The sequence below is a fragment of the Martes martes genome (genome assembly GCF_963455335.1).
Source record: "Martes martes genome assembly, chromosome: 8".
Lineage (NCBI taxonomy): Eukaryota > Metazoa > Chordata > Mammalia > Carnivora > Mustelidae > Martes > Martes martes.
This window is the reverse complement of record NC_137895.1, coordinates 68,473,625-68,487,618: the sequence shown is the minus strand read 5'-3', so window position 1 is coordinate 68,487,618 and position 13,994 is coordinate 68,473,625. Positions and strand designations below refer to the sequence as shown.

Below are 13,994 nucleotides of genomic sequence, written 5' to 3'. Positions count from 1 at the left end.
ATCAAGTAGAAGTTTGTGGCTTAAAAATAAAAGAGCTGTTTTCTCTTACCACAAATTTCATATGAATTTAGCACATAAAACAGAAAGTGAAACATTGATCTTATTATAGGGTAGCCTACTACCCAGTTTTGCCTGGGACTGCTCCAGGTTAGTGGTTTCAGTAGCACTAAAATTCCCTGGTCCTGGGGGAACTCCTCAATCCCAGACAAACCAGGATGTTAGGTCACCCTGAGTATTGTTCAGTAAGATATGCGATATTTGCCAGGCTACTGATGTTTGTGATGTTAAGGGTATTGTCTATGGAATGAATGTAGTTGAAACAAATCAAACTTTTACCCCTTTATGGTCTAATTTCTGTCAAGTGTAACTGTAACCTATTGAGGTCATTCTGGGAGATGTGTTTGGCCCTCTACAAGAATATGTAATTTGAAAAATGTTTGTTAATTGCTTAAAGTCCATATGTAGATGCAGGCATAAAAAGCAATTTGATAAAATTGCGAAGACTTCATTTTCCATTGCCATTTTGTTTCTGGCTACTGTTAGTTCTGTATTGAGCCAAAGCCCAGACAATTCCAAATTTTATATCTTTCAGATGTGATTTTTTTTTTCCTTCAAGATCTTTAGCACACTGGGGTTTCTACTAAAGCTAATATTTCCCTGTAGTTCTCCAGAGCCGTTTAACTCTATCAAGACAAGGCATTCCCCGAGAGGCCTGAGAAAGAGTGCTCTAGTGGGTAATCCTGTAACTGAAAAATACCTACCATCTTTTGCCTATCAGTAGAAAATAACTACCTATGGAAGACCCTCTCTCTCTCTCACTTTTTGAAAGACTTTGCTAGCAATCTGTCCTCCAACTGACCTTACCTCAATGCTCTTTTGCATATGCTAACATAGTGTAATATGGTGACTTTCTCTTTAATTCATCCTGGAGGTCAAGAATGTAAACCACATAATTGTCAGTATCTGATTCACAAATCATATTCTGTTAATATGAAAATTCACTACTGTTCCCTCACAGGGCACAGAAACATTTTATAGCAACCGAGGGGGAAAAAAAACATTGTATGATTCAAGAAAAAATAAAAATATACTGACATTTCCTTTTCAGTCTGTACTCATCTATAACTTGCACCCAGGAAACCCCACAGTGTTTATGTCATTACTTGAGCATCTGAGCATCTGGAAAATGGAAGCTCATTGTTTTGGGCAAATTTCACTCATATGTTATAATGCATGGCAGTTTCATATCTCGGAATTTAATTTCATTGTAGATTGAGAGGCATTGTCACATTTTTTATCCTGATAAAAATATCAGAGGCCATTTTTTTTTAACTCACTAAATGTTTTGAATTTAAATAGTTTGAACGGGGACCAACATAATTACTATGGGACAATATTTTATTTTTAGAAAATATTTCAAGAGAAGAACTGTATCATCACTCAAAGAGATCTTGGAATTTGTTTTATACCTCAGATTAAAGAGCCACAATTTTAATACCCCAACAGAAGATAAATGGAATATTATTTTGAAATGCTATCTTTAAAAAGAACTCTCAGAGATGCACTGTAAATAACTAGATTCCTTAAAATTGATCAATTTATAAATATTATGTGAGGAGTATGTTGGCTCCATCTGGCTTTTTAAGGTTTTGAATTTTCTCTGGAATGTTAGTGGTAAATGCATAAAGAATTATGCATTATGTCAAGTTGTAAGTAAACAGGCAATGTGGCCCCATATTTCCTCATTAGAAGTCAGCTCTACCACTGACTAACTAGGTCACTTCGGACAAATCTGTTTAAGCCTTGGTTTTCTTGTCTATAAAATGGAGAAGATCTTAATTAAATGAGATAACATACAAACAACGTTTAACAAAATGGGATGACTCAAGCATTCGATAAACAATCGCTGCTATTATTAGTTTCATTAATCATCATGGATACTGGGGTGCACAATGGAAACAATATTCTTAAAGCCATCTCATGCTGCTTCCTCTTCATAAAATTATGAAATTCCTCAAATTATGATGGCTGATAGCCCACTCAGACTTCCAGGTACATACCAAACATCATTTTTTCCAAGAAGCTATCTCCTCAATTATATATAAACATACACTCTGTTACATGTCCCAAGCACTTACCATTTGTCTAAAGTAAAATGCCAAAATACACAAAAGCACTAGTATTTAGAGTTCTTTGTGTTCTTATCTCTTTAGGCCTGGGGGGTCTATTTTACTCATCTTAGCATTTCCCATCCTCTAAGTTCCCAATGTCAATTAGGAAAGACAAGGGATTAAAACATACAGCTAAAATTCCAAGCAGCATATGATGGATACAGAGAAAGCAGTATAAACAAAGCTGCTATGTTCAGAAGAGAGAGGGGTGGTGACTTGTGGTTGGTGTGATAATGTAATTGGTCTGGAGGAAGTAGCTTTTAGGTGGGCCAAAAAGACTCAAGAGGATTTCAAAGGAGAAAAAAGGAGGGAAGGCAACTTCATGAAGAAAGAAGAGAACCATGAAGAATAGTCCATTTTTTAGAGCAAGGTGAGTGACTGGTGAGAGATAACTCTAGGACGGGAGAAGCTGTATGATTGTGGAGAACCATAAAGGACAAGCAAAGGAGGTTGGATTTATTTTGGGGTCAGTTGCCAAAGCTGGGAAAGAAGGACATAACGCAGAGAAGAAATGCCACTGCCTTCATTACAACCTTTTAATTCTGGACTCAGCAACACTCAGATGCCTTTTCTTAATAGCTCCAAAACATCTATCCCATATCTATCTCTTCAAGATAACCAACCATGCCACGTTACTAAGTCTTGAAATTATGTAAGTAAGAGCATGGGTTTGGGAGGCCAAAGTCTTGGATTCAAATCTTAGTTCTGCCAGTTACTAAAGAGTGATCTCAAGAAAGAAATTACTTAACCACCCTAAGTCATAGTTTCCTCACCTCTAAAATTGGGTAGTTGTCATATTAACTCATGGGGTGCTGTGAAGTTTAAATGCCACATGTGGAAAGTACTTAGCAGAGACCATGGAAATGGCTCATGGGACACTATGACCCTTCATTGCTCTATCCCATCTCCCCAGTTCCTTAAGTTCCTTATCTTCTTTGGCCTCCAACTTCTAATAACTGTTTCCTATTCTCCCATATGTTCAACAATCTGACTGGGCTCCCTTCTCTACTATCAGGGACCGCTTAAGAAAGATTGACCCACTCAAAGGACTTAAGCCTGAAAATACTATAGTAAGGGAACCATTCACAGAAGCATGCACTGGGTTAAGAAACCAAAGATGGTGGAGCACCCCTGAGTGGGAAGTCATGATCAGCTACAGGCTTAAACTGCAAGAAGGACAGAGTTGTCACTGGAGCCAGGTGGTAGCTAGAGCTTTTGAGAGGAAAGCAGCTACTGTAGAAAAGCAGTAAGGCAGGGAGGGAGCAGCGTGTGTGCAAGGCAATAACCCAGCCGCTTTCTATTCCTTCCTTCCAATCTCTTGCCAGTGACTCCCATTGGCTGAACCCAGTTGGAAGCAAAATAGTAACAGAGCCAGGTGATGGATGCATTCAACAGAGGCCTGTTTTCTGGGGGGCAAAAACAGGGCAGAGAAGGACAAGGAACAGATGGTAGAGTGGGGCTGGGGCAAAATGTGCTTTTGTTCTTTGCATAAGTGGTAGAAGTATGGGAAAGAACTGAAACATCCCAAGGGAAAAGTCTCATTGTCCCCATGACAGGTGACAGAAATGAAACTCTGTTTCCTGAAAGGTAGTGAATTGCCAAGTTATCCAACTAGAAAAAGGAACCAGATTCAGATCTTTAAATGGTGCCTCAGGCCTATGCTGTTTCCTACTACACTGTATAGCTCTCCTCAGAGTGATGGCTGAAATTATCTTGGTCTCACCTAAGCAACTTCTGCCCTGAGATAAACCCAGGGTAGGAAATCATATCTTGGTTTTTTTTGCACCTCCTTTAGCTCCTTACTCACTTGGTCTAAATTCATTCATTGTGGTTTTCCAATTATCTTTCAGAGAGGGTTTCTTAAAAATGAATTTTGAAAATTAACATTAACCGAACTGGAGGGAGAGGGAAGTTTGTATCTAAAATATGAAGGTGTCCGAAGGAGAGATTGATGGAGAGGGAGAGAGAAGTAAGGGAGGGAGGAAAGGAGGCAGAGAGAAAGGGAGAGGTAAGGATAGAAGCTTTGTAAAAAACAGTTTGAGGAGCAGTATTTGTCATAGCTAAACACTGGAGACTAACCGAATGTCTATCAACAACCGCAGGATGGAAAAACAAACTGTGGAATATCTATGTAATGGAATATTATACAGGGAGGAAACAAAAATTGTAAACAACAGAAGGAATAAAACTCCTAGACCTAGCATTAAAAAGCAGCCAGATTCCACTCACAAGATTTCAAAAGCAGGTGAAATAACCTATGATGTTAGAAGATAGGATAGTGGTTATTTAGGATATGGGAAATGACTGGAAAGGGGTTTCTGTGTTGTTAATAATTTTCTGATTTTTGTCTACTTGTTTTTGTTTGTTTAATCTGGGTGCTGGTTGTACCTGTGTGCTCACTGTGAAAATTTGTTCACCTGCCTGCCCCTTATGATTTCTACCCTTTTCTATATGCACAGACCTGCAAGTTCAGGTAACTAGTTGCATTAGTAAGTTTGCTGCAGTAAAAAAAAAAAAAAATCAATCTCCCCAAATCTCCATGGCTTACAATACAATACAATTATCTCTTCATAGTCTGCAGAATTCTAAGAAGGCCTGGATGGCATTACCTTGGTGCTATTCATGTGATTATGTTATGTTATGTGGCAAAGGGATTTTGCAAATGTAATTAAGTTTACTAATCAGTTGACTTTAAGATAAGGAGATTATCTGGGTGAACCTAACCCAATCACATATACCTTTTAAAAGCAGACAGTTGTCTCCAGCGGCTTGTCAGAGCAGCTCCCTCCCCAGGAGGGAGATTCAATGTCTGAATGCTGGTTTGAATATGGAAGAGCCACACTAAAAAGATCTAAGAACAGCCACTAAGAACTGAGAATGACCAGTAGCCGACAGCCAACAAGAAAATGGGTCCTACAACCACAAGAAAAGAAATTCTGCCAACCACCAGTGAGCTCAGAAGAGAGCTCCAAATCCCAAATGAGAACAGCAGCTCACACTCTGATACCAGCCCAGTGAGGGACCCTGAACTGATTATCCAATAGGCTCATGCCCATATTCTGACCTACAGAAACTGTGAGATAAATAAATTTGTAGTTTTAAGCTGCTAAGCTTGTGTTAATTTATAATGTAGCAATAAAAAATGAAGGCATACTTGTTCACATTTTGGCAGCTTTGTGTTGGCAGCTGCTGAGACTCTGCTCAGCTTTGCTCCACATGATTTCAACATTCTGGGACCCATATGGAAGGAGCTTCCCTATTTGGGACATTCACATGTCAGAGGGGAAAAAATGACAAAGTACCATGATGGCTCTTAAAGGATGTAGTGTTCATTACATCTGTTCACATGCCAGTGACCAAATCAGGTCACATAGCCTTGCCCAAAGGCAATGGGGCAGGATGTATAATCTTATAGAAAAGGGGAGATTGAGTAATTTTGAAAAATAATACAATCCACCACCATGGAACATTATAACCCTGGTCTAACAGGAAAAAGCAAAGTCTTTGGGGTCAGAAAGACTCAAATATGAATTCTGCTGCCACCACCTTACTAGCTATGTGACCACAGAGAAATTAGGAAATTTCTCTGAGCCTCAGTGTCTTAAAGGGCAAATACATGCCTTAGAGAGCTGGTGTAAATGTTAAATGTACCAGTACAATGCCTGATAGATATTCTAATATATGTTGCTAAATATTAGCCTCAGCCTCTTGTCTCAAGAATTAACAGAATGTAATTCTTCCAAAGGGAAAAGTCAGGGAATAGAACCCACATCTAAACATGCTTCCTTTTCTTCATTTTCTTAATAAAACTAATGTAGAGTCCCAATTGCATAATTCCTTCATACACTGTATCTCTTTGAACATTGTAGGAATAAATCACCAACAGTAAAGGGACTATAATATTACTCTTCTGAATGGGACTATTAAATACGATCAATATCAGAGGTGGGATTACTCTATAATGACATTTCTAAAGTGATGATTCACTTTAATATCTATTTCTGGTTTGTGAAAATGTTGTCGTAAAGTCATAGTTACTGCAGCTGAAAAACTGGCCAAATCAAACAGTGAACAATACTTTGTCCTCAGCCTGTTTAAGACTTTCTTTTTAACTGCCCCGATGGTTTTAAACACTATTTCAGGTTTCCAGTTCACAAATATTTGTCATTTTAAAAATAACAATTATTAGTTGTTATTGTTTAAGCCTCAACACACTATTTAGGGTTTAAATTTTTTTGTCATTAAAAAAATAACTATGTCTCAGGGGCACCTGGGTGGCTCAGTGGATTGAGCCTCTGCCTTAGGCCCAGGTCATGATCTCAGGGTCCTGGCATCGAGCCCAACATCGGGCTCTCTGCTTAGCAGAGAGCCTACTTCCTCCTCTCTCCCTGCCTGCCTCTCTGCCTACTTGTGATCTCTATCTGTCAAATAAATAAATAAAACCTTTAAAAAAAAATTAAAAAATAAAAAAATAACTATGTCTCTCTCTCTCTCTCTCTCTCTCTCACACACACACACACACACACACACACACAGAGTGAAGTCAGTACACTTTTATCAGAAGAAGGAAAAAGCCAAGTCCCTCCAAAAACAAAACAAAACAAAACAAAACAAAATAACTTACGAGCTGAAAATAACTGTAGTCAACATTGCGGAGTGTATTCTTTTAATTATTTCCTTGAATAGTTAGATAGTTACATAGATAGGCAGGTAGATATATAGAAAGAAAATAGAATGACAGATGGCATGTGTTTGCATTTCTGTATATTTACTTTTATTTCTTTTGCAAAAGTGGGGTGATATATTCCATTCTATAACCTGCTTTTTCATGTAGTTATATACATATATATCACTGTTTTAATGGTTTCATTTAATAATTCTATGCATATTTGGCCCTATTCACCCCAACTTACTCCTCTGATCAGATGTCATATATAGTAGCTCTCCTCTTAAATTTCCAAATAGATACGGAAATGTTAAAGAACAGTAAGCACAGAATCTCTGTCAGAATGGAGGGGCCTTTGTTGAAGTCTCCACCCATTTTTGTATTATCAAGAGTTGCCAAATGGTATGTAAAAGTATCTGTCTTTTAGTTTATAAACTGCCCTTTCCATGATTTGTCCTTATTGACTGGTTAATTTCTCTGTGAAACCAGAATTGATTAAAGTGCTATAAACGTTACAGCTCATAAGATGCACATAGCGCCCTGTCTCCAGTGTCATCACAAAGGTGCCCCTAACTAAGGCGCTCAGGTGCTGTCTTTTTTTTTTTTTCCTCACAACAAAATTTGAAAAAGGCAACCTTGTTTTCTGAGTCTTTTTTTGTTCAGACCAAGAAAATGATTGCTCATAGAGTCCCCAAAAGAATGGCTAACAATGACTCTTAAAAGCCCTGAACTGAAGCCATTGTTATAGAAATATGACAGCCTTTATGGGTGAAACAATCACCTATCTATCTGTCTGTCTGTCTATCATCTATCATCATCTATCACCTATCTATCTGTCATCTACCTACTTATTTCAAACATATAAGGAATTCAGCAGAAGTTTCCATCTGCTTCTTCTAAGAACTCCTTTTGGAGACACTGTAAGGTCAATTACTTAGGAGCTGGTGGACACTGACCTCCAATGTGGACCCCTGGGCCCCGGCTTCCGTTGTCTCTTCCTGGACTCCAACTTGGCTTCTGATGAATGTGCTATTGTTGGTCTCTTCAGAGAGGAGCTGTTAAAGGAAAGGGAAGATTATTTGCAAGTGGGTAGGAAAATGTTCCAACAAAAGAATGAAATGAAGTAATTAGCTTCCTTCTATATATAACCACCAGCATTGTTGCCAAATCTTCAGTCTGTAGTCAGTGAAAAAATAATGACAGTGCTGATGCGAGGCAGAGTCCCCTGCAGCCACCAACCAATCATAGGTAAGGCCACCCTCCTTTCTGCCCCAGCAGAGGATGGGAGGTGGAAGTGCCTAAAAATTAATCCTAGAATATTTCTCATCTTATTAAAGCCTTTTAAAATGGAGACCACTGCCTGAATGGGCGGACTATGTAAAATAACAAGCCCTAAAGGAACTAATAGTTTTTTAGGATGACATACCCCTTTAAGAAGTTGGGAGATCTTGGGGTGGTATTAGCTGATTGTTCACTTTTGCTGTATGTGAAAGGTCTTGTCTTGGCCTAGAATAAAGCTCAGGAGAAACCTTACCACCACCCTATACTGGTGAGAATAAGGTGTGACAGGAATCTCCAAGCTATGAGGAAAGGCCTCTTAAACTAGATCTGTGCTGTATTATTTTTGAAAATAATCATGGGTTTTCTATTTCTCACAGACAATTTGACATTGTGGACTACTGGAAAGTATGAACAGAAAAGTGGACAATTGGAAAGATTACAGCAGAAGGACAAGAAGAGGAATATCTGGGCCTGACCCTACTTAGCTATAAGTTAGCTGATAGCTTTGTCCAAGAGATGGAAGACATGGTTGCTGTATGGAATGAGGCTTTCACCTTGAGGAGAGACTTGAAGAAAAGAAGCTGGTGGGCTTGCTGAAGGCCTGGAAGTGCTTCTGTGAAAACAGATACCACCAATGATGGAAAATAATACTTAACTTCCAGGAGTACATAGGAAACAACCAAAGGGTTTTTAAGAATAGAGGTAGTTGTATGTGGAAGACAAGAGTTAAGAAGAGTGAGAAGGAAAAAGAAAAGGCAAAAAAAGATAAGAACTTTACATTTTGAGATCTTTCTTAAACTCCCTGGCTTCTTACCTTTCTACTTCTCTTAGGTCTAATCCTCTAAATAACACTGCCCTAGGAAGCCTTCTGATTCCAGCCTGAGTAAGATGTCTTCATCTGGGTCCTTGGACTCCCAATGTCCACCCCTCATCATGAAGGCCTACAATAGCCTAAATTTGCTTGTCTGTGTCTATCCAGTAGACTCTGAGCCTCAGGAGTTCACTACAACATACCTTTTTGCTCCCTACTGTGGTCTTAGAACCAAAGCAATTCCTGGTGCACAGTGTGTCTTTAGCAGTATGTTGAATGAATAAACTGCAGAGAGAGGGTACAGAAGTCATAAGCAGAGAGAATAGCCTGATCAGAGAAGAGGAGATTCATGGCATGGCCAAGGTCCACAGGTAGAGATTTGATACAGTTTGGGAATTTAAAGAAGCACCACAGAGTGTGAAAGACTGGCAAAGATGGGACTGAGGGGAAAATGGGGTTGATCATGAAGAACCCTCAAGCCATGTGAAAGAGATTAGAATTAATGCTGAGGGTAGCATGGGGACATTGATAGGAAAGTTGGGAAGTGATGTGGTTAAATGTGTGTGTTTAGAAAGGGGAAGCTTGCTGCAGCCTGGAAAACTGATTGGAGATGGGCCAGCATGCAGGAAGGGAGTTCATTTAGAAGACAGTTGCAGATATCTGTGGGAGATATCATCATGGGTTGAACCATGCAGTGCAGAAAGGATGGAGAAAGTGGATAGATTTATGAAATATTACAAAAGTAGAGTTGACAGAGTCTTGATATTGATTAGAGAATAAGGAATAAAAAAGTTAAGATTGATAAATATTTTAAGGTTGATGGTTTGTACAAATAGATACTGAATGGCATTTTTCACCAAGAAAAGCGAATAAGTAGAGTATTTTTGCCCTTCTGGAAAATCAGCTTTGGGCAGGCTAAAGTCAACGTGCTTATGTAATATTGAAGAGGACACATCTGGACATAGTTATATATGCACATCATAAGAGCTCAGGTGAATTACAGAGCTGGATACACAAAACTGGTGGCCATAGGAAGAGGTGGTAATTAAAGCCAGGGAAATTGATGAGATTGCTTAGAGGAGTGTGTAGAGGGAGGAGACAAGAAGATTCGGGACTCTGAAGAATGGACACATTTTTTTTAAAGGGGAGAAGAAAGAAGCCTAAAAAGAATAGTACAACAAAGCAGTCAGAAAGATAGGTGTCACAGAAGCAGAGGGGAGAATTCATTTCCAGTAGAAGGAGTGGTCTAAATATCAGTTTATAAAAATTTAGGTTGACAACTGAGACAATGTCAATTAAATCTAGCACCAAGGCAGTAATTCATTCTTTGATAAGAATAGCTTCAGTAAAATTTGGGGGACAAAAGCTATATTACACTGGGTTGAAAAGTGAACAGGAGATAACAGTGTGAATATCGTGAGTATAGACAAATATTTCAAGAAGTTTGCCTGTAAAGGCAAAAGTACTCCTATAGTTTTCAATGCCCTTAAAAATTCAGTCTTTAGGGAAAGAAATAATTGGCAACTAGTTGTGGCCTAAGGAAGATCACAGAATAAAACAGACTCCCAAGATCTGTGGATAACTCTAAAACCTTGAGGTGGTGGTCTCAGAAGTCAGAGGAAAGGGGGTTTGCTGGGAAAATTCCATTTTAAACTCTGATATGATGGATAGTGTTTTACTGAGTGAAAATACACAAAACCAATTACAAAGAGGAGTGGAATTGACAGGATCTCTGGCTGAGATGAGCATTTCAGGAGTTCTTGCTGTAGTAGCAGCTAAGACCTTCCACAGGTATAAGACTTCCAGGGAAAAAATGTGAATGAGAGAAACAGACAACTAAGGACAATAATGACATAATAATCCACTGATATTTGTCACCTAGGAACTAGGTATTCTTTCTGATTGGACAACTGGATAAGGACAGTCAAGTTATCATTTTTATGTAGATTTTTAAATCTTTACTAAATTATCAAGAATAGATACATTTAAACTTTTGATTATTAAAGACAAGTTAATGCCTCCATCCACAGGCTATGTATTGTACAATACTCTTTACAACTTAAAATTCATTCAGTAAAATTTATTCATATACATTTAGCATTTTCTGTATTACATAATTTCTATGAACAATATATTTCCCACTATAAATTACTATTTTCAATAATGAGTAAAATTAAGAGAGATACAAAATATAGAGTTCAGGCTCTCTCTGAAAGAATGTTGAATGGTGTCATGTGTTTGGGCAACAGCCAGAATGTGGGTGACTGACACAGAATACGGAGTGCTATGTTAGGAAGTGGAAGCTAAAAAGGTGGGTGGAAGTTAGATTGTAGCAGGTCTTCAACATTCAGGTAAAGCAAGGGAAATTCTGCAGGCAAGGGAAAATCACTGAGTGATTGTGGGCAGAGTAGAGAAGCTTAGATCTATGTTTTAAGAAGGGAATTCTGACAACTAGTAGGCTCTTAAAATGTATGTGTTGAATGAATGGAGAAATCAGCCTGAGGACTGGGGCAGGGGTCAGAATAAAGGTACTATTACTGTTTGGAAGACAATAGCAGATAACATGGAAGTTGTCTCATTCAGTGAAATCAGGGACCCAATTTGGTCAGTCATTTGCAAAACTTATCAAATCAGAGAACAACAACAAAAAAAGATATTTACCTTGGATATAATATTTTAACTTAAGATGCATATGAGTACCTTCATCCAGCAATTATATAATAGATTGCTAAGGGGCCTTCTTTGAGTACAGGTCTGCTAATTGGAGTTTTGTATTATTTTTCTTGCATGAACCACACCCATTTTCTGTATATGTTTCTTTAAATTGCAGCAAAGGGCAAACAGAGCGCAGAATCTTTAAGAGATTTTTTTTTAAAGATTTTATTTATTTATTTGACAGAGAAAGATCACAAGTAGGCAGAGAGGTAGGCATAGAGAGAGGGGAAGCAGGCTCCCTGCTAAGCAGAGAGCCCGATGTGGGGCTTGATCCCAGGACCCTGAGATCATGACCTGAGCTGAAGGCAGAGGCTTAACCCACTGAGCCACCCAGGTGCCCTCTTTAAGATATTTTTATGAGAGTTTTCCCCAATCATTTTTGGTTCACCTTCTCCAAACATATGTGGATTATAATATTTTCAGCCATTCACTCTCATCTTGTCTTTCTAAAGCATTCAACTCAGTTATCATAGGAAGAGCTCTCTTTCACACTCATAGCTCATTAGTTTACACAGTATTTAGTTAAATACTGTAATATAATAAAAAGTACAACTGCATTTACTAGTTTGAGAACAAACAACAACTCTTTCTTGGCAAACATGCAACTAAATTGATGGAACCAGGAATGTTCAATCTTTCAGGCAATCTCCTACTAGTTTCCAGTGACAAGTGTGTAAGAGGACTGAAGAGCATTATTAATGATGTGATTTGACTAATTGGGAATTGGCTAGCAGAACTTCTGTGTTGATCTGAGCTGGGGCTATAGCAGTAGAAAAAGAAAGGAGAACAAATCGAAAAGTCATCAAAACACTCACTACCTTTGGAAATAAAGAGGCTTGAGTTCAAATACTGACTTTATCACTGAGCTCTAAACATCCAAGTTTCTATTTTCTCATGTATAAAATAAGAATAATGCAGAATATAGTGAAAGACTGGGAAAGTACACCTAATGTGCTTAGCAATGTGCCTGACAAAAGCAAATAGTTAATATAATATTAAGTCAATAGAATTTGATGTTGAACTCAGGAAAGTAAAGAGTCAAAGATGACTTACTGTCTAATTTGGCTGAATAAAAGATAATAATACCGCTAACTGAAATAGGAAACACAAGAGGAGAAATAAGTTTGGCAGATAATAGAATAGTGTTAGTTTTGGATGTATTGAATTTCCTGGTGTGATATTCATATTGAGGTGATTAGAAGGCAGTTGAAAATGTTATTCTGACTTTCAGTGAGAGGTCTTGGTTAGTGATACCAACTCAAAGTCATCCATATGGAATGATAAATGAAGCCATGAAATGGATAGGTCTGGACAAAGGGACTGAGGATAAGGCAGGTTGATCAGGGAAATATAAAACCAGACATGAGGCAAAATCCAAGATACAACAGGAACCAGCTGGGGCAGTGAATCAATAGAGGCATGTCCAACAGAGATAGGTGTAGGTTTAGATAATCACATGACTTCCATCTATGTCTTGCACATTTTCTTGGCTCAGCCTCTCAACCTGAGGCAAATTTTTCACTCGAGAGGTGTCCTAAAACTCTCCCAATGGCACTGAAGAGTAGGTGGCTATGAAAGATTTCACAGAAGTTTTTGAAAGGGAAGCAAGATTGAGAGGAATTTTTTTTTTTTTTTTTTTTTAATAGTTAGGGTTAGGGCTCAAGAGAAGACTTGAACATGTTTCCAGGTTAGGGGAAGAGAATTAGAGGCACCTGGGTGGCTCAGTGGGTTAAAGGCTCTGCCTTTGGCTCAGGTCATGATCCCAGGGCCCTGGGATCAAGCCACACTCTGGGCTCTCTCTGCTCCGTGGGGAGCCTGCTTCATCCTTTCTCTCTCTGCCGGCTTCTCTGCCTACTTGTGATCTCTGTCAAAAAACAAAACAAAACAAAACAAAAAACCGTAAACAAAAGGGAAGGGAATTAGTACAAAGAGAAATTTTAAAAAATTAGAAATAAAAAAAATAGTTCACTCTATGAGATTGTAGGTGATTTTTATATTCATCTTAGTTCCATTCTGTTTTTCCAAATTGTCTGCATTGAGAATATAAATAATGGGCTTGGGAAAAAAAAGTTATTTTCTTTAATATGAAATTGGGGATAGTCTGTGAAACAATGTTCCAGGGGTGCCAGGGTGGCTCAGCCAGTTAAGTATATGCCTTCACTCAGGTCATGATCCTGGGGTTCTTAGACAGAGCCTTGCATCAGACTTCCTGTTCAGTGGGGAGAGTCTGCTTCTCCCTCTGCCCCTCCCCCTGCTCCTTCTCTCTCTCTTTCAAATAAATAAAATCTTTAAAAAACAATGTTTCAGAAAAGGTGGAATAGGGTGGTATCAGGAATACAGGTGGGGAAGT

General features: G+C 38.5%; 1 protein-coding gene across 1 annotated transcript in view; it reads right to left on the bottom strand.

Moving 5' to 3' along the window:
* Positions 1-7,444: 7,444 nt before the first annotated feature.
* Positions 7,445-13,994, bottom strand: part of LOC308347079 (uncharacterized protein) — a gene marked incomplete at its 5' end in the record, with an annotated part of 318,527 nt that continues 311,977 nt past the window's right edge. Inside the window, one exon of the mRNA XM_080810237.1 lies at positions 7,445-7,892. The remainder of the gene's footprint in view (positions 7,893-13,994) is intronic.